This window comes from Hemicordylus capensis, chromosome 1 (assembly GCF_027244095.1).
Source record: "Hemicordylus capensis ecotype Gifberg chromosome 1, rHemCap1.1.pri, whole genome shotgun sequence".
Taxonomy (NCBI): domain Eukaryota; kingdom Metazoa; phylum Chordata; class Lepidosauria; order Squamata; family Cordylidae; genus Hemicordylus; species Hemicordylus capensis.
In genome coordinates this window covers 158,126,077-158,151,641 of record NC_069657.1, presented here as the reverse complement: position 1 = coordinate 158,151,641, position 25,565 = coordinate 158,126,077, and the positions used below count along the sequence as shown (strand labels likewise).

The 25,565-nt window shown below is 43.2% G+C and overlaps 1 protein-coding gene and 1 long non-coding RNA gene across 8 annotated transcripts in view; both read right to left on the bottom strand.

Annotated features, from left to right (window-relative positions):
- The window catches only part of GLI2 (GLI family zinc finger 2), a 343,674-nt gene that overhangs the window by 70,332 nt on the left and 247,777 nt on the right, over positions 1 to 25,565 (bottom strand). The window lies entirely within an intron of this gene.
- Positions 8,653 to 14,100, bottom strand: LOC128338815 (uncharacterized). Its single transcript, XR_008312703.1, has 3 exons — positions 14,030 to 14,100; positions 13,153 to 13,205; positions 8,653 to 9,144 (listed from the first exon to the last, which is right to left on the bottom strand). It is a non-coding gene; the product is annotated as an uncharacterized LOC128338815 (long non-coding RNA).

The following is a 25,565-nucleotide window of genomic DNA, read 5'->3' as shown; positions in this document are numbered from 1 at the left end:
TTAGAATACACACACATGCTCTTAAACTCTGATCCACTGACTGAAACTGGCCCTCATCAATTAAAATGGCTAGCTACTTAATGATTAATCAACTATACACGTAGTTGATCAAACTGGCAATTTAAACTGATCACTGCTTATAACCCATTAAAGCCCACCCACCCCATTTGTCTCACCCCTTAATGCCCTTTATGTTCACTGCAAAAAAGCTGTGCTTTTGATGTCCAATAAAAGTTCAAGTTGAGGCAGTTGTGAATATGATACAGCTGAAGCTTGTCTGCAAGATGCCACCATCTGGATGTGCCCTAAGAAGCACCATATTTCTCACAGAGTGCATAATGAATTTATGGAATTCACTGCAGAAGATGTGATGATGACCACTAGGTGTCATTATCTTGGATCCAGGATGTGCCCCCCTGGCTGGGAGATGAGGTAGACAGTTTGGGGGATGAGGCAGGATAGCATAACCTAGGAACCAGCCCCTAGATGACCCTTGGCCACTGGGACTGTCCACACCAGGGGAACCTGAGCCAGCATGTCCACAACTATCCAAAAACACAGCTCTACCTTTATCCTCTGACTCAGAGGTGGCCTCTGAGGTCCTACCAGTCATAACACAGCCGCGCCCCACCCGTTCCACCATGTTACTGGAGCCAATGCCTAAGAAATCCAGCAAGGCCCCTTTAGCACACAGAACTTTCCTTAAGAGAGGATTGGAGCCAATTTCCTTTGCCTGGGCAGCAGCCACAAGCACGGGCAATCTGCTTCAGGAAGATGCTGGAGCAACAGTTTGATAGTGTTGCATTACCCAGCTCCTGTTATTCTTCTCAGCTCTAGCCAAGGTGCTGATGCCTTGCATATGGAGCTGTCCAAGGTCTGGTGTTCCGGCATGCCTGTCTTCGTGGAGCCTCCAGCTTCGCCCAGAACAGGTTACTAGTTTACATAGTTTTAAAAGGGGATTAAGAAAAATTCACAGAGGAGAGGTCTATCAATTCATGGAGAAGAGGTCTATCAATGACTATTAGTTATGATGGCTATATGAAACCTCCAGGTTCAAAGGTGGTATACTTCTGAATACCAGTTGCTAAGAAGCAACAGAAGGAGAGGGCTACTTGCTTCTGGGCTTCCTGGTTGGCTACTGAGGGAAATAGGATGCAGGACTAGATGGATCCTGCAGGATGCAGGAGACATTCTGTTCCAGCAGGGCTCTTCTTGTCTTCCTAGAGTGTTGCACTAGGCACAGAGAGAAGAAAAAAGCCTCTTCTTAAAATATCCTCTTTGGGAAGGAGACGTATAATTTCACATAGATTTCCAACCTCCACCTGCATGACTATGTCATTTTTCTTACTATGATTACATAGGAAATGTAGTCAGGGTTCTGACTGCCCTGTTTAATAGCATGGGGCCTATATATGTCATGATGTGGTATGCAGCTTGTTAGCATCTCCAGGATGTCAACTGTGACATCATCCACACCAGCAATCTGTGTGCAAAGCTTAGCAAAAGCCTAAGCTTCCTGTTTCAGGAAAGGTTGCAGATGATAAGGCAACTGTGCAAAATCTACCAATTTAATTTACATTGGTGGAAGGGGATGGTGGGGGAGAGAGAGAAATGAGAAAAGTGAATCAAAGCCTGCGATTCAGATTCGGCTTGAAGTCATTATGAATAATCTCAAGCCCCATCTGGAAAAAATGAAACAGGATTAAAAATAAAAGAAGTGATGTCATTAAGAAAACATCTGACATTTTAATGCTGATGAAGGCTAAATTCAAGTGTGTGACTGCAATGGGAGGTGGAGGTGGGGGTAGGAGACAAATTAAAAGCAGTCCCAGACTACCCTGACCCATGGAGCCTGCCTTAATGCATAAGCCTTGAAAGAAATTCTCTTACATACACAATAAGCTCCCTCTTTCATCAATACTCACAGTTTCTCCCAACAGGATTGTGAATGCCTTTGATGCAGGCTTGAAACTATGTATTATTTGGTTTATGACCCTTTTGAGTCTATTCTGATCAGACTAGGAGGCCAACATCTAAAGCCCATTAACAATATCCAGGGTTTGCTTTTCATTTTTGCCCAAGGCTTAAAGTGAGAGAAGTTCAGTACTTTCAGTTCCTCTGAACAGAAACATTGGCCAAAAATGGGAATGTCAGGTGAGAGGATCAAGGTTTCAGCTGGAATGTATGCTATCCTTGGGAGAGTGGGGGTGTGTATCACAAATTACTTTGATTATACTTTGTAGTCACTGAGAACAGTCATCCCCCACAGAGGAATTAGACACACTTGCTCAAAATAACTGAAAATGTAACACAAATAGAGAACGAGACAGCATCTGAACGAGCTGAGACCATTCTATAGACTAATTCACTTTCAAATGGACTGTGACTATCCTGATCTCAGATTGGAGAGCCTTACAAGAGTGGACAGCCCTACAGAAGATCTAACAATGCAGCTGACATGTAAAGGTAACTGGAGATATGTTATCATAAAATAATAGGTTGGCAGACTCCTTAGTAAAACTGTTGTTTCTCATTTCATCATGAAAATGGAGGATGTGCCATAAACAGTGGTGCATATGATGGTAACCTCCAGGCTTGACTACTGTAATGCACTCTATGTGGGGCTGCCTTTGTACAGTATGTAGTCTGGAAACTACAATTGGTGCAGAATGCTCCAATGGTCTCTGGGACAACCTGAAAGGACACAGAACACTGATTTAAAAAGAACTGCATTGGCTGCCGATATGTTTCCAACCAAAATACAAAATACAAAGTGTTGGTTATTTTCTCAACGGCTTGGATCCAGGGTACTTAAGAGAACACCTTCTTTGTCATGAAACCTGCTACCTATAAAGATAATCTGGGGAGCTCCAGTTACAATTGCCTTCGGCTCGTTTGGTGGTGACTCGGGACTGGGCCTTCTCTGTGGCTCTTCTGGGGATTTGGAATATGCTCCATCAACATAAGAGAATCTCCTTCTCTGACTGCTTTTAGGAAGACCCTCAAGACATCCCTGTTTTCTCAGGCTTTTAACTGAAATGATTTTAAACTGTTTAATTGTTTTTATCCTATGAAATTGTTTTAACTTTTTATTCTGTGGAATTGTTTTAACTATGTTTTATATTTGTTGTTTTAAACTGTGTACACTGCCTAGAGATACACATATCAGGTGGCATATAAATATAAGCAAATAAAGATAGTTGTATTATAAGAGTTAACCCCTCACAATCTAGCTAGAGTGACACATTCCCTATAGGCCTGCTTTACAACTGTGCCATCACCCAGAACATGTGTGCCTTTTTCGGTTAGTTCTTGTGCTTTTCCAGTTTCAGATCCTTTTCTCTTACTAAATACTTACATATACTTTTTATTATAGCATCCTCAAACAATTTTATCATTTCAAATCTGTAACAAACTCTTCCACTGTTTCCCTCTCATATACCTTACGTATTTCTGTGGGGTGTGGTCTTTCTAATAATTGCATTTCTGTCTCAAAATGTTCTCCATTTTCCAGCATTACAGAATGCATCTTTCCAGCATTATAGAATTCAAGTGCTGTTATTCTCAAGAGCAGAGCAATTTTCTGTTCATCCTCCAATTAAGAAGCTCCAATAGCTTTAATACATAATTTTAGATTCTGCATAAACTTTTTCTAGGGTTGAATTTTATTGATCACAGGTATAAGTGCTTGTGGATCATTTACTTGCAGCTGCATAGGCTCTGGTTCAGTAATCAGCAATGTTACTTGAATTACTTTTTTCTGTGTCCTGTAACTTGTTTCTTCCATTCATGGTACTCAACACAGAGTACTTTACTTACTAACTGTAGAACAAACAGAGGAAAACACAGGGTTTATAGTCACTGGATGTGGATGAGCCTTGTCATGAGCCTGTTCAGGGCCTTGTCTTTCTGCTGTCAATCCAGAATTGGCTTCAAAGCAGGTCTACAGGAAGCCATGTTGTGTGGGGGGTTAGCCCACTACTAACCAGAGTTACTACAACTAAAAATATGGGCTGGTTTGGATGATAAGTGTGGGTTGGCCCTGACTACACACAATTACTTTCTGTTCTCCCTTTGGGCATGCTGTTCCTGTTCTCCTAATCATGTGTGTGCATGTGTGTTCCTTCACACTACTAGTAAACCGACACACCAGTCCTGATGTGCAGTTGTTGCTCATTTTTTGTGTGGGATCCAGGCACTCTGATGAGAAAAGTTTAACTTTTCATTTTCATCACAAAGAATTTCATTTCTTTGTGATTCTTAAAAGAAAACAATGCTTTCTTGGGGGCTGGGCCAGGCAACCCTAGGGCCTAACATTACATCAAAGCCCTTTCTAGTATTGTTTTGAATTTTAAAAATTAAAGTAAGGGTGCAGGTAGATGAGAAGTGCAATATCTGTGACTAGCTTCTCCTGCATTTTAAAAAAACTAATAGCAGCTGTTGGTGGTGTGAGGGGGACTAAATCAGATTGGGACTCCACTGCGGGGAGAGGATGATTAACAGTTTTTCAGATTAAAATCATCTTGCCAACCTTGTTGATTGCCTCATTGAGGGAAATGTTCAGATGTCATATGAGGCAAATATCCGTTTCAGGGGAGGATTTTAATTAGGAAAATATTTCAGGGAAAGGGGTTCAGGGGAAAGGTTAACTCCTCCTGTTTTCAGTGCCACAGTCTCAATCTGGTTCTCCTTCCACTCCCTGCCACTTTTTTTTTTTAACTGCAGGAGACCATAATCACAAATCTCCAATGCCACATGTAGATGCATCCTAAGACAGGCTTTTGTACTGAAAATGTGGTTTACTGAAAATTTCTTTAATAGGTGTGTTGGACATGGCAAGAGTAAATACAACTTGCACCCGGGTTAAATACCTATTTACCAGTGTTTTCCCCTAAACTAGTATTTGCTCGGAAGCCACATTGGTCAGGCCTTACATTTTCACCGTGGTCAATACCAATGCTGGGTGTAAGTGAAACATGTCCAGATATATTCCCCCCACCCCCACCCCTGCAAGAATATATCGTGGTTTTGGAATCCCCTAGAAATATACATGATTTTGTTTGTTTGGGATATTGAGGCTTGGGAAAGAAAGAGTAGGAGACAGATCATAGGAAAAGAGCTGTGTTTTGCTTAGACCATAATTTGCAGCCATGAGAAGAGGTCTCAGATGATTTCCCCAGCTGTCAATAGTTTTCCCTGCTGGTGCCACATTCTCACCTACCTGTCAATGTTGAAAGCCATCCTGCTGATTTAGAGTCTGATGTGCATTCTTCCACAGACACCGGAAAGAGAGGCAGCTCAGCAGTACGTATATGACAGGGGTGCAGGAATGGCGCATTGGCAGTAAGATATATTAGGAGCTGACACCTGACACATACAATCAGTAGGACATCAGGAATGTCAGCTGCTTCCAAGGGCACTACCAACTCCCTTCTTGTCTGTGGACAAGGCTAAGGGGACCAGTTTAATTTCCTAAACATCTGTAACCCCTCTGAGGCAGCAAAATGAAACCATTCAAAATTTGTTATGTGTAGTCCATGTCAAATACTCTGAAAGACTCATCAAAAGCTCCAACAGATTGGAAAAGGGGAAAGAAATCAGATCCAGGACAGCAGGTGTCCCTCTTCATGGAAGGCCATCTCACTAAGATCCAGTGGAAAACCGTTGGACTAGTTAGTCATGACTAAGCACGACTGAAATTGCTGCCCCACATGATGAGTAGCATTATGCTTCTGTAATGCTGTGGACGTGTAATGCAGCTCCGATGCTATCCAGAATGGGTGGCTGCCCCATTGTCACAAATGGGGTGGTAGTGTTGCTTGCATAACCAGCCGTTCTGACCAGAGTCAAGGCTACGTTCTGAGTCTACAGCCACCCTGGGACATGTAAGGCTGCACATCCTGTCAGCAAACAAGACAAGTTAATCATGACTAATTTAAGTCCCATTGATTTCAATGGGACTTAGTGATATTAACTTTGGATTTATAACAATGGATGTTGCCCTACTAATGCCATGATTAGATAGGAGACAACTGTGGATACTGAAGTATATAAGCCTGGTGCTTTCCTCTCTGCTCCTTCCTAGGTTGTCCGTGGCATTTTATTTTAAAAAGTCCATGCCCCTTTATGAAGAAAGCTCTTTGACTACTTGTAATTAAATATTTGCGGCTCTACCCCATAAGTATGGAACTCTGTTACCCTGGAAAAGCATCAAAACCTAAGACTGAAAACAAGGCATCTTTTGAAATATGTTGTTATTCAGGATCTCTGAAGGCCAGGAATACGTTTTTAACAAGCATAAGATTTCAGCAACATTACTCAGACATCATATAAATGTAAGCCTATGTGAGCTGTGCATGAGCTTATATTGCCTGCAGAATTTGTGACCCATTAAGCCAAGGAGGGGCTTCTGAGATCTGCTTTGCATATGCCTATTATACCAAGATCGATCAACTAGAGCCAGGTGCAAATAGTGGAACATAGGAACATAGGAAGCTGCCATATACTGAGTCAGACCATTGGCCTATCTAGCTCAGTATTGTCTTCACAGACTGGCAGTGGCTTCTCCAAGGTTGCAGGCAGGAATCTCTCTCAGCCCTATCTTGGAGAAGCCGGGGAGGGAACTTGAAACCTTCTGCTCTTCCCAGGGAACAGGGTCTCTGAATACAGGCTCAGCCCAGGAATTTGTTTTCAGTGCAGAACTAGGTTAACAATCCTTTTATACAACAATCCATTCTTGGTTCCACCCCGCCTTGCCCCCCAGCCCAACTTTCTTCATTTCAGCAGCCTGACAGAGAGGGGAAATGCCATTTTATAAATAATTAGTCACACACTGCATGCAGTGCCACATAGCTGGTAGGAGCCCTGCCTGTGCTGCTGTAAACAGCACCAACACAGTTGCACAGCAGGGTAACTCTGCTCTGGGTTAACGTGAAAATGCAGCTGCGCAACAGGACGGCCATTCTTCCCAATGGGCGTTTGGGCAATGTGACACTGAAGCAGAGCTGCCCTGGGATGCCACACTTGTCAATGTTGTTTCCTTTGGACCCTGGCACAGTAGCACGGGAAGCGCTCCTACTTCTGGCATTGCATTGCTCAGTATGCGAACGGCTATTATTAAGCCACCAGGAGACAGAAATTCTTGTCACTCTACCGCAAATCAGAGATATACCAGAAACCATTGCTGATCCACCTTCTCCCTGCACCTGCCGGAAGCTGCTCTGGGGGCGGGGTGATAGCTCAGTGGTAGAGCACCTGCTTTGCATGCAAAATATCTCAGCTCATGGGGCTGTGGAAGACCTTTGCTTGAGCTCCTGGAGAGACAGACCAAATAGGCAATACTGGGGTAGATGGACCACTTGGACTAGTATGAGGTAGTTACATAGGTCCAACATAACCTTGAACTCTACCGTGGCCTTCCAAGTGCTTGTCAACTCTGTTGTTTTTACAGTCCCAGGCGGGCAACCAGAAAAAGGAGGTTTATTGAGATCCTCGTGAGGGGCTGCTGTATATGTCTGATGGGCCTCATTCGGCTCGGTGGGATGCAAGTTGTGAGGGTCTCTTCTTGCAGCTGTTGGTTGTAAAACTCTTTTGGGATGACTGTCTCTCACAATGCCTTTGCCCAGCACTTCAGACTCAACAGGCGCCAAGTGGCCTATCTGATGTAACAAATAATAGAGGGCTAAATTGTCCGGATAAGCAAGGTGAACCTCAACTATGCAGCCCACAAAAAGGGGGGGGGGGAGAGCAGGGACATCAAAGATAGAAATTAGAATTGAGATGGGGGCCTTTGAAAGCAAATTAAATTAATGTGGCAAGGACAACACTTTGATTTAGACTTAATAATGGTGATTTTTGTTGCAGTTTAACATGCCTCGCAACCCACTTTACAGGCATATGTTTTCATGCTACATCAAAGGAAGTAAACAGTCTGCTTCAGGTCCTAATATCCTTTTTTTATATCTAATTATCTTACTTGCATGATCTTTCCATTTGAAGTCCTGCAAGCCTTGCTGTTTTGTTCAAACTCTTCTGCAATGATGACTGAATTGGTAACTCACAAGTTCTTATTAGCAGATTAAAGATTAAAACAATCCATGGAATCCATAAAAGGGATCTGTCCATATAAAAGCTGGTTCCCAACATTCTTTCATGCCATCCTCTAAAAGTGGGCTGCACATCTTGGGCCCTCCAGCTGGTTTTTAACTACAACTCCCATCAACCTCAGACACAGTGGCCAACAGCGAGGGGTGATAGAGCTGTAGTCCAACATCTGCAGGACAGCTGAAATTGTGCAGTCCTGTTCTAAAGTCACCAAGAAACAGAAACCATGATGGGTCCCTGCAGATAGAAACAAGCATGATTTTTAATGGTTGGGATCCCTAGTGACGAAGGAACAAATTCATGTCCCCCATGGTGCTTCTGAGTGTATCTAATTCTTAAGGGGAAGAAGTGTTGCACTAGGGGACACTGTTGTGGTATGGTGACACTTGCCTGCCAGCTCTCATACTGGGGAGCCTGGTATGTAAACAGGAATCTAATGATGGGATGCAACATGTCTATGCATAGAGTGCAGTGTGCCCACTAAGATATCCTTGCAAAGACAAGACCTTTCTACAATGGAACACACACACATTTTTCAGAGTAGCTACAGGCATTTTATTATTCAAATATATTTTGGATTGTTGGATTTTTGGCAGGATAATGAGGAGAAATTTTACAAAAGAAAGCTAGGACAGGGAAGTTGATCAGATGGAAGTGACATGATGAAAGTAGCATGAGGTGCTTCTTCAGCTGGAAGCGACACTGGACCAGACGTAACACTTCCTGTTCTTCGAATCAGCTGAACTATAGGCTGACGTGCTGCGCAACAGTATGTCAGCCTAGTAACATTGCATGCACACAAGCTGTGGGGATGCAAGAATAAACCCATGATTTCAAACGGCCTTACTCTCATGTAATGTCTCTTGCATGCAACGTTACTAGGCTAAGCTAAGCTATTGTTGCACAGTATGTCAGCCACAGTCTTTAGCAACACCTGAATGCATCACGTTAGACCCTTTGGAGCAAACATTGAGCTACCATTGCTTGGGCTCTCTTATCATATCCTTCTCCAGTATACTCTTTAGTCCTGGCCACAACCATCTGTGAATGCAACAAAAAATGATGACTCAGAAATCAATGCACTTCAAAAGAGACATACTTTAAAGCACGTGTTTCACTCTCCCCATTAAAATCAAGAGGATTTAAAAGTGCTTAATTCTGGCTGGATTGTGCTCTTGTCACTAAAATAGGAGCACAGCTTCCTTCCAATAAAAATCTGCCATTATAATGGGAACAGCTCGCCACTGTCCAAGCAAAGGTCTCCACCAGGCCTCATCTCTCATTCTCTTAGCACATGCCTCTGTTTCTTATGCAGACACATCTCTGTACACAATTCCCATTCTGCTTGACCCCAAGATCATCCCATTTCCATTACAACATTGTTGTAGTCTCAGGCAGACTCGCTTCAATGCCAACCCTGGCCTGTCATTCCCTTTGCAGAGTAGCAATGAAAGAAATCACTGTTTTAAGCTGACAAAGAGCAGATTTCTTACTGTGTAAACACTGATGTTTTGGTAGGGAAATTAAGTAATAAAATTGTGTCCACAAAGAGACACCAAATTGTACAGATGGACTTTGTTAGGAAACTACAATACCATACTATCCACATGGGTTAATTCAATTGCCGGCTACTTAACAGGTTGCTTGTTTGTTTTAAATCCAGATTGCATTTGTTTTCTTCTTTAGTTGGAAAGACAAGAGAGTTGATCATAAGAAGCTGTTCAACAATACTGGACACTATTAATGCTGCTACTGCCACTATGCTAACATGTAGCATATCACTTTTCAAGTTGAAAAAAATCCCAGGTGCCCGAACATTTGACACTGTGTGTTGTGTAAGGGCCTATTCCTGTTTTACCTTGGCAGGGTGGAGGCAGCGTCCATGTGGCTGGTTCTTGTGCTGTTTTGGTAAAAGTAAGGACTCTAAAACCATGCAAGAAGGGCTGCCCTGGCGGTTTTGCCACAGCTCCTAGCAGGGCAACACCAATATGAGAAATAACTGGGGTGGTTGCTTTCCCCACATCACTTCAGAATGGCATGGGTAGGAGCCATAATGCATTAGTTCCCAGACTTCTGTCATATCACAGGAAGGAGCTCTAAGAATGTTGACATTCCTCCCTCCCCACACAGGGCTGGCATATAAACGTTTGAAGCTGGCTCTTCAGAAGTTGATTCTGAAACATCTGGATTATAAATACATTTCTATTCCTAACACAACTCTTGCTGTTACTAACACCACCACCCCTGAGGTCTTTCCTTGGACCAGGCCTTCTTGCAACAAACTCTATAGTACAGGGAGAGGCAACCTTAGCTCTCCAGCTGTTGTTGAACAACAACACCCATCATCTCCATCTGCAATAAATTGCACCTGGGAATGATGGGAGTTGTAGTTCAACAACAGCTGGAGAGCCAAGGTTGCCTACCCTGCTATAGCACATATAATTCCCAAAGGCTGTGGTAAATATGCTTTGTATGAAGAAAACCCCAGGTCCAGTCCTAAGTGTCTCTAGTTAAAGAATCTAAGGAGGCAGGGCTGGAAAAGACCTTTGCCTGAGATCCTGGAGAACACCTGCAGAGCTCCTGCTAGTCAGAGCAAATAACACTGGCCAAGTCTCGGGATAAAGCAGTTTCATACCGTACACTGGATACGTAAAGAGAAGGTGCAATGCAGCTGATCTTCAGTCTTTAAAAGAACGATTTCCCAATGCAGTGCTACTTTTAGGGCTTTGATTAAAGTGCAAGATTGACACCATTACAAAACAAAAGTGTGCCGTGAACAAGGAAAAGGCAACAATTTACTGGCTTCTCTTTCTTCCCGCACACAGAGTTGGGCACTTTGAGCGACTCACAAGGGATTTCCCCAATGCACCGCGCTTGCCGCGCGGTGCATTGTGGGATATCCTCCAGCTCCCTGATCTGCCACTCGCAGAGGCCCCGCTTGCGTGCCGAGGCGAGTGGCAGAGCAAACAGGGGAGGGTGATTGTGTGTGTGGAGGTAGGCCTGCCCTCCCCAGAGAGGTTGCGTGCACAACCTCCTTCTTTATTAAATTGTACACTATCTCACATTTCTTTTAAATGCTTCATTTAAAAGGCAGCAATGTTGAGGTATTAATAGTATGCAACTATTTATATACATTCAATCAAATAGTAAATTTGATTGCAGCACTGAGCCTCAAATCCCCAGCCCCAGCTTTACATGGGCTATGAAACTGCCCCCTCCCCTCATCAGTGCTGCAGGGCATGGGTCTTTTGAAGCAGGGGAAAGTTAACCCATTGTGCTCAGGATAGGGTGAAGAGAGCATGCCCCTTTCTCGTCTTTTCCAGCCAGCATTGTGCTGTGCCTTGTAGTACGATATTAGCTAAAAGAAAGGGTGACTCAGGTGACTTCCTTCTTCCTATATAGCCCATGCTGCTCAATGAGTCACAATATAAGCAGGAAGAGAGAGAGAGAGAGAGAGAGAGAGAGAGAGACACCCTCTCCTTCAGCCCATGCTAGGTCATGAGTTTGCCTCAGCACAATGTCGGGAGACTTCCCACATAGCAGCCTGCCAGTCACCACACACGGGAAGAGCTGGCCACATGCCTGGGCAATCTGGTGACTCTTGACTCTGTTCCAGTGCTGTGAGGCAAGTTCCTCTGTGGAAGTTTGACCACAGCCACAGAAGAAACTAACAGGCACCGTTGTTTTTCTTGTGGAGGGGTGTGTGTGTTTTGCGCCCCACAAGCCCTTCATCTCATTCCAAAGTATCACCAATGCAATACTTCAGCTCAACACTAGTGAAAAGCTAGACAGAGCAACTACATTTCTTCAGTCTGCTGAAAGCCCTAGACTTCTCCAACACAAGTATTTTATCCATGTACTAGAAAAAGGGAATGTGAAGCAGACCTGAAGTCAAGATAAAGCAAGTTGGTTATCCTTTCAGTAACCCAGCTAGTATGGCAGGAGTAATGCCAGCACTAACCACATATAATACAATCCACACATTTCTCTTTCTGTCTTTATATTGGCCCCAATCTCTTCTCTTCTAGTCCTCTAGTCTAGAGTTTGCATAATGCCTTGTTTACTGTTTTTTATCAACAGAAAAATTAAATAGAAGTATGGTTGGCAGCAAATTCTGTTCCAGTGGAATGACTTGGACTAGATATTGGGGTTCTGCAAGAGCAAAATTCCCAGTGGACATTTGGAGAATCTTACTGAATCTGTCCTAGGGTCCATCCAATGTTGGTGGTCTCTCCAGTCATGTTACATTTTGCTAGGTTTGGCTAGAGGTGCCCAAGTATCAACCTCTAGTATGTTGATAATGTCATTAGTGGTGGGGCTCATGGCCCTGCCACTGATAGAAATCCAGTTGGCATGGACTAGAAACAGGGCCTTTTCAGTTGTGGCCCCTAGGCTCTAGAACACCCTTCCTGTAAAACTTTGCCATGCTAAAACTAAAAAGACATCTTTTAAAAGATGTTGCTTATATCTAGTAGGTTCTTTAGTTTTTAAAATTCTTAGTTTTTTGAAATAACTTTTAATTTGAAATTTTAAAATCTGTATTCTGATTGTGGTTTTAGCTTGGATTTTTAACTTATTTAGCTTAATTTGGTTAATTTTATTAGTCTGATTTTACATTGTAACTATTTAATAAATGTGAGCTGCCCCGAGCAGTAGTGTACTGGAAGGGCAGGGTATAAATATTTTAAATAAAATGAAATAATAATTAGTTTCCACTAGTGTCTAGAAGGGTCTGGACAGACTGCAGCTTAAACAAACTGTACTGTGTATTTTGAGGGCTGTGCATAGGCCTTTAGATGCACACCTGTGTCATCCTTGGTTCTTGCTAGGCATGGTATGATGGGAATGGTGTGGGTGGATGGGGAACCCGGTAAGTTTATGTCCTGCTTCAGGCAGAATGCGGTTGGAGGGCTTGCAGTTGCTTAGGGCCCCCTGAGTTCAGGGAGCTGAGTTAATTCACAGAACTTGTTGATTGGGTTCCATCCCTCCCTAATCATCAATGACTGTGTCATACACCATTTAGCAATTAAAAGGAGCCCAGACACTCACCTGTCTCCTTCAAAGTGATTTGTTTTACCAGGTCATGGGATCATGAGCAACATCTGAGGAGCCCAAGAAAAAATAAAGGGGAAAGTTACTGGGCTTCAAATAGGTATGACAAGGTGCAGCTGGGCAGATGTCATTGACAGGTTATATGAATTACGCTTGCACATTAATTCCTGGCCATAGGTAGCAAGCAAACATATTCAGCCTTTCACTGATATGTGAGAAGCTTTAATATAACAGAACCCACAAAATGACCAGTGCAGGGGGAGAACTGCAGAGAAAGTTTTTTTCGAAATCCTCTCCTCCTTCCCCCAACAACAGGCAGTATCATTCCATACTCTCCTTGCAATGAAGAGGTTGAACGTGCCTCTTACAGCTGAGTAGGCAGAACTCAAATCAACAAAACCCCTCCCACAAGTTCAAGAACAATGGAGCACTTCTCACTGTTGTTGGGTGCAACAAACATTCTTCCACACAAAAGGGTTGGAAGGTGGGCTGCTGTGCTGGATTAAGTGTTTCCTGCCCATCTGTGGTGGCCACAGAGGTGGTCTTACTCCTGGACTTTGGGGGTGATATCCAGGGCCTCCAAACCCCCTGCTCCCCCAGTCCTCTTTAATCTGTCCTGGGTGATGTGGTTTGTGCCCTCAAGAACCTACGTGTTAAAAAAGGATGCTTAACTTGCAGTAGCGGGGGCTCCAAAGGCCTTTAGGTCCAGATTCCAAATTTACCTAGGTGCCCCTCTGGGTGGCCACCTCTTCTTGACCATGTGTGGTGAAGCATATGGCAGGTTTGCATAGCATTTGAGGCACGTAAAACTGCTGCACAGATACTCCATACATTCAGAGTAGTGCATACAGTGACCCTTCATGCCCTCCTGTACCTCTGAGTCCAGTCCTTTGGCCGCAGAATGGAAAGGGGGCGGTTTTCATTGCCACCAGAATCTCCTCTTCTCTCCCTTTGGCGACTTCATTCAGCCTTCTCTCCTGTGCTGGAGAGACACAGCTATAAGCCTGCCTTAGGTCTTCTCCTCAGCCCTGAACCTGACTTCCTCCAATAATGGCCCGTAGTGCTGACATCCATGGACCAGCCCAGAGGCTGGCCCTATTCCCAATCTGAGGTCTCATATGCCACCTCCTCGGCGTCTTTGGTGAAGTGGCTCCTGCAATGCATTCCGCCTGACTCATACCACAAATGGCAGTGGTTCTCTTTGTCTCTGCCTTGCCTCACAAGCCCTGAGCCCACAGACATTCCCCTAAGGCTTTGTCTGTCTCCTTGTTGGAGGGGTGCTTGACACACACAGTAGGGGCATTGAAACACTGATGTCCACTGATTGGTTGAATTGCTTTGGAAGTGTGAGGACGAGCAAGTGACTAGCGCTGCTGCATGCACACTGTTATCATAAACACATGCACCGCATTAGTCAGTATGTCAGCCAGTATAAGAAAGCCAAGACTGATCAGTTTAATAGGTTTTCTGGTATACTGGCTGGAAACAAAATATTGAGTGGCATGTTCCTGAATCTAAGCATTTAAAACTTAAGACTAGGTCTGTGGGGAAAGAGGGACTGAAAGCAGGCCCAAACTGGAGCACTCTTTATGATCTGAAGTTTCTGTTACATATGCCACATGATTCCCGCCCCCCCACCCCCCGCCATATAGCAGTGGACAGAAGGCTTATTTTTGCACAGCATAATGTTTAGGGTAGGCTGTCAACATGCAGCATGATGTAAGGTCCTATGTTAGCCAAATAGCGATTATAAAATATGTTCTTTACATAAAGCATTCGGCAAGTTTTCTTTAAAGAAAAGCATGCTTAGTCTAGAGTGAAAAGAAAATAGATCCATTTTGCTAATTTAAAGTAGAATATGACTCACTTTTAAAAGACAACTTTGGCTGAAATCCTAACGCTATTTGCCAGTTACTTAGAGGCACCCTAATTAGGCTATATGGAAACAGCTCTGATATAAAGGACTTTAAATTAATAATAATAATAATAATAATAATAATAATAATAATATCTTTTTTTCTCCACAGCAGAATAGAAGAAAAAGAAATAGAAAAAATCACCCAATACAAAGATCTACAAATTGAAATTGAAAGGCTGTGGCAGAAAAAGACCCAAATAATCCCAGTGGTAATTGGCGCCCTGGGTGCAGTTCCAAAAGACCTTGAAGAGCACCTCAACACCATAGGGGCCACAGAAATCACCATCAGCCAATTACAAAAAGCAGCTTTACTGGGAACAGCCTATATTCTGCGACGATATCTATAATAACAACAGCAACAACATTGACAATAAAATTCAGCCATCCCAGGTCCTTGGGAAGGACTCGATGTCTGGATAAAACAAACCAGTCAATAACACCTGTCTGACTGTGTAAACAAGAAATAATAATAATAAATTTAATAATTATAAATACAAGAACAGGCACTAAGAACAAATGCAATAAGAGCAAAAGTCGAAAAACCCACAACAAACAGCAAGTGCCGCCTTTGTATAAGAAGCAGATGAAACCGTGGACCACCTAATCAGCTGTTGTAAAAAGATCGCACAGACTGACTACAAACAAAGGCATGACAAGGTAGCAGGGATGATACACTGGAACATCTGCAAAAAAATACAAGCTTCCTGTAGCCAAAAATTGGTGGGACCATAAAATTGAAAAAGTTGAAGAAAATGAAGATGTAAAAATATTATGGGACTTCCGACTACAAACAGACAAACATCTGCCACACAATATACCAGATATAACTGTAGTCGAGAAGAAAGAAAAACAAGTGAAAATAATCGACATAGCAATACCAGGGGATAGCAGAATAGAAGAAAAAGAAATAGAAAAAATCACCAAATACAAAGATTTGCAAATTGAAATTGAAAGGCTGTGGCAGAAAAAGACCAAAACAATCCCAGTGGTAAGTGGCGCCCTGGGTGCAGTTCCAAAGGACCTTGAAGAACACCTCAACACCATAGGGGCCACAGAAATCACCATCAGCCAATTACAAAAAGCAACTTTACTGGAAACAGCCTATATTCTGCGACGATATCTATAACAACAGCAACAACACTGACAATAAAATTCAGCCATCCCAGGTCCTTGGGAAGGACTCGATGTCTGGATAAAACAAACCAGTCAATAACACCTGTCTGACTATGTGAATAAATAATAATAATAATAATAATTCGATTTCTATACCGCCCTTCCAAAAATGGCTCAGGGCGGTTTACACAGAGAAATAAATAAATAAACAAATAAGATGGAACCCTGTCCCCAAAAGGCTCACATTCTAAAAAGAAACATAAGATAGACACCAGCAACAGTCACTGGAAGTACTGTGCTGGAGGTGGATAGGGCCAGTTACTCTCCCCCTGCTAAATAAAGAGAATCACCACGGTAAAAGGTGCCTCTTTGCCCAGTTAGCAGGGGTGATAATAAATATATGATATTATAATATATGATATTATATAATAAATATATGATATTATTATATGATATTATCATATATCAAATAATATATGATATTATTCTTTTACAGCAGGAGGAGCCAGCCAGATTTCCTAAGAGCTGGGTTAGCAAGAAGGAGAGAGTGGACCATCTGAGCACACAAGCAAGAGGAAGAATCCAGCACCTACCTTATACAACACTTCTCTTCCAGTGCTTTATATTCCTTGTAAGAACAAATACTATGCTATAGACAATAGTCTGCATTCTGCCATAGTCCTTATTCTGAGAGGTCTCCCTTCCAAAAGCAATTGTCCTTTATTCCAGATAAGATCTCACCAGCACACACACCTCATGGATGGACAGCTCTGCACATGCACTTGGGGGAACTTGCAAAAGCCAGACCCTTACATTGGTGTAGAGTCATATGTATCATATGACATGACTTTGCATGTCAGCTTTTCCTGTACCAATATGGGTTGGCTTGATATGCCACCGCACTCAATGGAGAAAAGACCCCCAAAGATCTGTAGCATATCTTCACAGCCATCAAGAGCAGACACATCTTTCAAAAATAGATGCACTTTATCAGTGCTCCTATGGCATTACAAAACAGACACAATGATGCATATAGCTGGACTCCTGACATGCCTGACTGTCATAGGAACATAGGAAGCTGCCTTATATAGAGTCAGACCATTGGTCCATCTAGCTCAGGATTGTTTCTCAACGTTTTTGGAGTCATGGACCGGTACATTCTTTGTTTGTAGTTTCCCAGACCAGCAGCTAGTATAGGGGTCACACACACCCCAACCCCAGGCCCCCCAAAACAATTTTGGGCTCAAAGGGGCCGCCACTGGAAGCTCTCCGGAGCTCATTTCCAGGCAGCCCTTGTTGCTGGAAAATGTTCATTTGAGGAAGCTAAATTAACATTATCCAGCAACAAGGGCCGCCTCCCTAGAAATGAGCTCTGGAGAGCTTGCCCAGGCTCCGTGGATCCCAGGCCTTGCCCCCTATGTGTGAGGGACCGGTATCCTCACGGACCGGTACCCAACAGCTCACGGGCCGGCACTGGTCCATGGACCGGTGGTTGAGAAACACTGGTCTACACAGTCTGGCAGTGGTTTCTCCAAGGTTGCAGGTAGGAGTCTCTCTCAGCCCTATCTTGGAGATGCCAGGGAGGGAACTTGGATTCTGCATGCAAATGCTCTTCTCAGAGCAGCCCTCCCCTAAGGGGAATATCTTACACATGTAGTCTCCCATTCAAATGCAAACCAGGGTATATCCTGCTTATCAAATAGGACATTTCATGCTTGCTACATGTGTAGTCTCCCATTCAAATGCAAACCAGGGTGGACCCTGCTTAGCAAAGGGGACAATTCATGCTTACTACCACAAGACCAACTCTACTCCCTTAAGAAGTCTCTCCAGTGCTGCACCAGTATCTGTTCAGTGGAGACAAAATCTTTCCAATGCTTGAGGGGCTGCACATCTCCATTAGTGTATATTGGTGTAGCACTGCATCATACTTTGGATTTTACTTGTTGCACACTTCCTTCACTTATAGCCTGATATCATGTGTCTTTACTTGGAAGCAACATCTCATCAATCCCAGGGAGCTTACTTCCAAATAATTGTGCATCAGACTGCAGCCTTAGCCTTCTTCCATTTGTTCAATACTTATGAACGATGCAAAGAGATATGTAACCATCTGAGCAGAATGGAAAGTGGCTTTTTAGCCAATATTAGAAAGCCCCAGAGGGCTGAGAAACTGTATTAACGTCAACCCATGATGGTATCTGGAGAAGCAGGCAGCTAAATAGGTGTAAGGAATTGTAGCTGGAGACAAAATGCATTTACAGAAGTCCACCTGCTTGAATGACCCCATTCTTTTTTTTGCGAGCCTGGGATGACTGGCTAGCTGAGAATAAAAGTTAATTATAAATGGCAGAAATTAGTGGGAGGAGCCAAAGCTTAAGTAAAGTCAGACATGGCCTTTCAGAATAATTCAGTCTCTAATTTTATTTTCACCTGCACGTTTGGCACATGGAAAAGACTGATTTCTTGGTTCTGGAAGCTTGCTTAGGCTTCTGATATGCTCTTCTGACACAATGCTGTGCTGAAAGTTCATGATATTAATTTTTGATGCAGAAGTTGCCATTTTGGTGGGAGCAGGAAAAATAATTTGCTTTTAAAAACCTCACCACAATCCTCCAGCACTTCATGTCTTTTTGAAGACACTGAGGCTGTTCTCATGAGTAAGCAAGCATGGGCTTGGCTGCCTGTGAGAACTGCGGGAATCCATGCAGATCCTGGTGGTGCCTTGGCGCCAAACCCAGTGCTGAGATTTGGCTCTTAGCTGAAGTTACAGGCGCAAACGCACCCTTAACCTGGCTGTTAAGATTGTGTGTCAGCGCGAGCTGCTTGCAGCTTGCACTGACACAGAGACAGATGCCTAGAGTGGCCATCCCCTGGGTGAATACTCCAGTGCACTGTGGGATACCTGGAAGCCAGGACAATTAGTCCCGGGCTCAGAGTGATCCGTGCTACACAGAGCAGTGGGGATCATGTGGGAGTGAACTCCGTGCTCCCACCAGGAAAATCAATGGTAGTCTGGTGGGGGGGGGGAGGCAACATTTGGGAAGCCTTCCCCCCACCTACCTGGGTGAATGCCCCCCCCAGCTGATATCCGAGTAACAAAGCACTGATGCAATGAGATAAGCCCTGATGAAGCACTTCTGAAGAAGTCCAGACTAATGCTACTGGTGCTAGTATATGTGTGTGTTGGGTGAGAACATTTCAGTGACCTCCCCTTCCCCTAGAAGTCCTCTGTGCCACCCAAAAATATGTCCTTGAGGGCTACATGACCCTCAGGGCCATAATTTTAATGGCACAGAATGCTTTCTGGGGATAAATTTCCCCCCACTGCTGAGCCAGCAGAGGAGCTGAGTTAGCCGAACCTTTTAGAATCACTGGCTGTTCCCCTTATCTACCACTGCTTTGAGGATATGGCTGTAGTGACAGAGCATCTGATTTTCATGTGTAAAGTCCCAGGATCAATCCCTGGCATCGCTAGGCAGGGCTGGGAGAGACCCCCTATCTGAAACAGCTGCTGCCACTCAATGGAGATGATACTGAGTGATGAATCAGTGATCTAACTCTGTATCATTTAATATATATCATTTTTGTAACTTGATATGGCTTCTTTACCACATTATCAGAAACAATAGAGCAAGCAGAGGATTTCATAGGGCCACATAGCCATTCTGATTTGACTGTGTGAGTAGGGATGTGTGGAACCGGTTCTATTCATTTCCTGGTTCAAATAGAACCAGGGTAGTTTGACCACTTTGGACTGGAACCAGACTGGATGCCCCCCTCCCCCAAAGGGTGCTAGTCTGAGTTTGAGCTGAACTGGCCCCAGTTCTAATGGAACCGGTTTGGAATGGGTTCGGCAGTTTGAGGGGCACTCTTGTAAAGGTGAGGATTCCCCTTTACAAACAAAGGGGGGAACCCTGCGTTTAAAATACTCCTAATGGGATGTGGCAAGAGGGCACCTTAGTGGTGGTGGCAGTGGCAGCAGCACGGCTCCTCCAAACTGGGATTCCCTGGAGCACCAGACCCAGTTCGGAGTTTGGAGGAGCTACGCTGCTGCCAGCAAGGTGCCCTCTCGCCGCCCCTCCATAAAGGCAGGGTTTCCCCCTTGGCTTGTAAAGGAGAATCATCATCGGATTCCCCTTTAGAAGCATGCCCTCAAGCTGAATCGAACTGGGTTCAAACTGGTTAGGCCTGGTTTGACCCTCTGACTGAACCAGGGGCCAGTTTTACTCAAATTGGCTCACAGTCCAGTTTGAATTCGGCTTGATTTTGAACCAAACTGCCAGAATCGGTTCCGTGCACACATCTATATTTGAGGGTAATACTGAGAGGGATACTTGCACTGTTGTCACTCTGAATGGGGGAGGGAGCATTCGTCTGGTTGGTGGGAGCAATCAGACGAATGCTCCCTGTCTTGCATTGGTGGTTTCATTTACTCATCAGTGCCACATGGCAAGAACTTTGCTCTGATCCAGCTCTAGTGGCATGTAATGCATGATTCATGTGGATGTGCATTTGGATACACATCTGGATGCATAGCCAATAGAAGTAATGCAGTGCATTGACAGCCACATTTGGACATCCAAATGGACATCACTAGCCATATTTGCTAAAAACTAGCCAATTACAAGAGATTGGATTGGATGTGAATGTCAGTCTAGTTGCTCCAGCAATAAGGGATATTTTCCTCTTCCCAACACCTGCCCCCTTGTGAGCAGTCAATAGTTATCTGTACTGCCTGGTACCCAAAGACCACAACATTGTAATGCCTAGGAGAAAATCCAATGATAAACAGAGACTTGGGTTTGGATTTGGGGAAGCCAGATAGAAATTGAGTATAAGGGCAGAGTCATTAAACTGCTTTCTCTTAACTACAGTGCAACTTTTACAATCACTTTGTAATCAGTTTTGAAAAATGCTGAACTTGGATGAACTTGCATTTCTGCCCACCTTGAGAGGAAACACCATTTAATGTTATCTGCAAACACTGGTATTAAGTCAGACCTTTGCGGGAGACAGGAAGAGGGAGTACAGTGCAGCTATCAGCATTGGTCGTATACAGTAACGTAGCTAGTACACAGCAGCAAAATCTTTTTTTTAAAAGATAAATTTAAAATATAAGTTATGTTAGAAGGTACAGTCCATGAACCTGAAAAGAGATGCAAGCACAATGTTGATTAAGTAAGGCGGCCGATTGAAAAGTTTGGCCGCAAAGTAAAAACAAACTTGAAAGTGGCTCTTTTTATGTTATTTACTTATTAGCCACAAGTTTGCATCCCTTGGTGTAGCAGCAATAATTTTGAACATGTGGTCACCCTGTGGGATCCTGTTAGAGGTTTTGGGGTAAGGGACTTGGTCACCTCATTTGGCTTGTACAGAACAAGTATTAAAGAACCTGCAGGAATCATGTTAAAGACGACCCTTTAAATTGATGTAACTGATGGTATAAGAGCATCATGACAGAAGGAATAGATCAATACGCTAATTCTGTCTGATTTCACTGAGACTGACTTCCAAGTATATATATATACTTAGGAATGCAGCCCAGTTGTGTCATACATAAATAGTTATTGTGCTAAATCAACCCGTTTCAACATCAATTGTTAAACTATCAACTTAGTGCAAGGCATAATCTTATGTAAAATCAGGCTTTCTGGCACATGGACAGTAAAACCAGGCATCTCTGGCTAAGCATCAAATTAAAGGCCTCCAGACATCCATTTGAAAGAATTTGGAACAGCCAAAACATATTGCAGATGTGAGTACATTAGTCTGATGGGCACCTAATTCTGTCTCTTGATTCTTTTCAAGAGCATGTTTTGTTGAGTGAATTCCTGGCAGGGCATCCAGATCCAGACCTCTGCCAAATCAGGCCTGCTTTAACCCCAGCCACTTGGGTGGTCTAGGACTCTAGACTGAGGAGTGAAGAATCTTTCAAACCACAGGGTTTAATTCTGCTTGGGTTGATTTATCTCTTCCTCCCTTCAAAGATTCTGAAGTATGGAACTGTGTGGGAATCCTCTGGAAAAAAAGATCCAGTGCCTTTCAGTGTAGATTTCAATGAACAAATGGTTCTAGTGACTCTGCCATTCCAGTTGAGTGTCTTGGAATACCCCATCAAAGAAGTGTTAGACCTCTAAAAACAGGTATCCATTTTCATATCCATGGCTCATTTCCTAGGTTTACACTGTAGATGTACACTTTTATTGTCACATAACATTTGTGACATGCTAAACAAGTTGTGAGATCTTCTTCTCAAAACAGACTGACAATATTGTTCCAGCCAAATAGACACGGCAGGCAAGTAAGCTATGTTTTAGGAACAAATTGAGTACACACCAGCAATCTGTATATATACTTTGAACACAGACGCAGTACCTGTAAAGTTCATACACTTGAAAGATACTGAAGGTATTAATATCACAGTTCTGTGCGAGTTCTGACGAATGCCACAAATTCACTTTGGTGCAATGAGTTTTTGGTTTAGCATCAGAGTCAGAGTAAGCAACTTACTCTGGACCACTTTCATGGCTTCTCATATTACCACCAGCACAGTTAAGACACTTACTGTGATTGTAGCTTCTGCCACTTCAGCACAAATACGTTACATTATTGGGCAATGCGACTTCCTAGGCTTTCCATTGCTGCAGTATTCAGAGGGCTGGTTCAAAAGTTACAGCCCACCCACCATACAATTAGAAGTGCACGTCTCCCCTCCACACACACAGCTAGTCCTTCTGCCCTGTGTATTCGCTTTTATTTTAGACTTTGATATAGTAGATTTGTGAAATGTGTTGAGATGAATCGCATTTTAAGTTCCCTATGATGGGCGGAGGGGAACTGTGTTTATCCTCCAAAGATAAACAATATCTTGGCAACATTCAAAGGCTGAATTTTTTTCCTGTTTATTCAGATAAAAGCTGTGGGCAAAATAAGTTCTCTCCTCCCAGCATTTAAAACCCCCCACACTAAATCACAAGCTCAGGAATAAAAGGGAAGCATGATAAAAAGTGACTTCATGCTTCCATTATTTTATCTACTTGTAAAGCAAGGAAAGCAAGGGGATTATCACATAAGACTTGTTAACACAAAGCTTTGGGAATGACCGTTAAAAACAATAGTGGATTATGGAGTGGCTTCTTGTTAAATGAATACATGACAGAGACTTAATATAAAATCCATCAGCTATCACATTTTGGCTTTTGGTGCAATGTTGATGCATTTTAGTGCTGTCAATAGCCTGAATTCCTTGGTATCTGTACTTCTGAGATCTCTTTGTACTTAAAGTCAGGCAATTCTTGATTCTTAAATGAAAATCTAGGCAAATACAATCGCCATATAAGATTCTATAGTGAAAACTACAGCAACATCTCACACTGCTTGTAGTGGTGGCTATGAGAGCTTTCTACCATTGGCAGGACTGCTGTAATTCTTTCCCTCATATATCTTCCTTGCAGCTAGGGGTGTGCACAAACTGTTCGACAGCAAACAGGTCCACCATGAACCAGGCCAGTTTGACAGTTCATTTGCAAACCAGACGGGCCTCCAGGAGAGATGGGCCGGTCCATGATCAAACCTAACCAAGCCCAGTCCATGGTGGACCAGTTCACCATGGTTCAACGGGCTTTGCATGTAAAGGGTAATCTGGTGAGGATTCCCCTTCATAAGCAAAGGGGAATCCTGGCTTGAAAATGATTCTAAAGGGTAGCTGTGGGGTGGGGCGGCAGAAAGAGGGCTCCTTTAAAAGCAGATGTGCTTACCAGTCTTCAAAACCCTGGCGTTCCTCCTAGCAGTCCACCCATGTGGTAGCATAGTCATGCATATGGCGGCGTGGTCATGCAAATGGCCTCTATTCATGCACGGAGGTCACACAAATGGTGTCCGTGCATCCGTGAAGGGCAGGTCAGTTCTGGAAGTCAACAATCTCTTCTTTCCCTCAATGTATTTAATATTTATTTATTTGGAAAATGTTAAAGGTGCCCCTCTAGCACAAGGCTCCCACTGCAGTGTTTATATTGATATAAAAACAAAACTATAAAACAACATAATAAAAAAATAGTAGAAAGCAGCAAAATAAAACAGAACAGTAAAATACTTAAAATCAGCTACACAATGTGCTGGATTGCTTGGGTAAATTAAAAATGGTCTTTGCCTGGCACGGAAAAGGCATGAAAATGGATGCTAGACAAGCTTCTCTGGGGAGGCCATTCTATATAGACTGCCACTTTCGAGAAAGCTCTTTTACCAGTCATCACCTGCCGAATTTCAGTTGGTGGAGGGACATGGTCTCTAATTATGAACACAAGTTTTAGACAGACCCATGTGGCAAAAGAGAAAATCCCCAGAGTTCTCTAGTGAGAGGGAATGACTGTTAAGCCAGTTTAAGTCTGCAGTGTCCATTGTCAACTTCATAGAAAACTCAAATTAATGATCTACCTGTATGGTCAAACTGACAAAAACTCATAAAATATTCAAGAGAATAGCTCCCTACTCATTCAGCTGTTTGCTTTGACTCTGGAAGAATCTCCAGCATTGAAGAAGCACAGAGCCATCAATCAAAAGATGCCAAAGACTTTAAAAAGAGCCAAAAAAACCACACACAAAAAACCCTGTACCAAAGTACATAAGAGAGAATACTGAGCCTTTGTCTGGATGCATGTTGTGAAGTTAAACTGACGTATGAGCTTCCTTCTTTAAACATGTGACCTTAACTGCAGATATGTCTCTTTTTTATCTGCCCCTGGAGATTGCCATCTTTTTGAGAGAATATCTCTTTTTGATTTAAGGAACTACACACAAAAACTGTAAACAAAAGTCCAAGTGAGCAAGGCTGATTTGCTAATTTGGAGTCTAATTAGTCATGCATAAGCTTCCATTAATTTCAAATTCATACAGATTTCATTCATAAAGACCAAATTTGGTAGGCCACCTCTAATAGTGGATGGGATCTCAATTAATAAGATGTCATATGGAAAACTGAGGGCAGTAATGACAAGAGCCTTTAATGCCCTTGAATGGGAGGGACAAGGTAGCAATAAAATGAATGAGGGTAACTAGAAATGTTCATTGACTGGTATAATGTAAAGTACTCACTCCCAGACACATGCACAGATAGCCACACACATGAGCCCTCTTCAGACTTTTTTTTTTTTAAATGGGATGCTGTCCCAGCCATGTGATCATCATGTATCCCAGCCTTCTGATCATGGAAAGAATCTTTTCATGCTTACAGTGTTTGTTTTTGCAGACAACACTGTAAGCATGAAATGGGGTGAGGCTTTTGAACAGGTCTGTGCTGGGGCAGGGCTTGTGGGCATGCTCTTGGGATTTGCATGTGGGTAAGCACCCCGTTTCCCAACTTTGGCATCTGAAGAGGGCT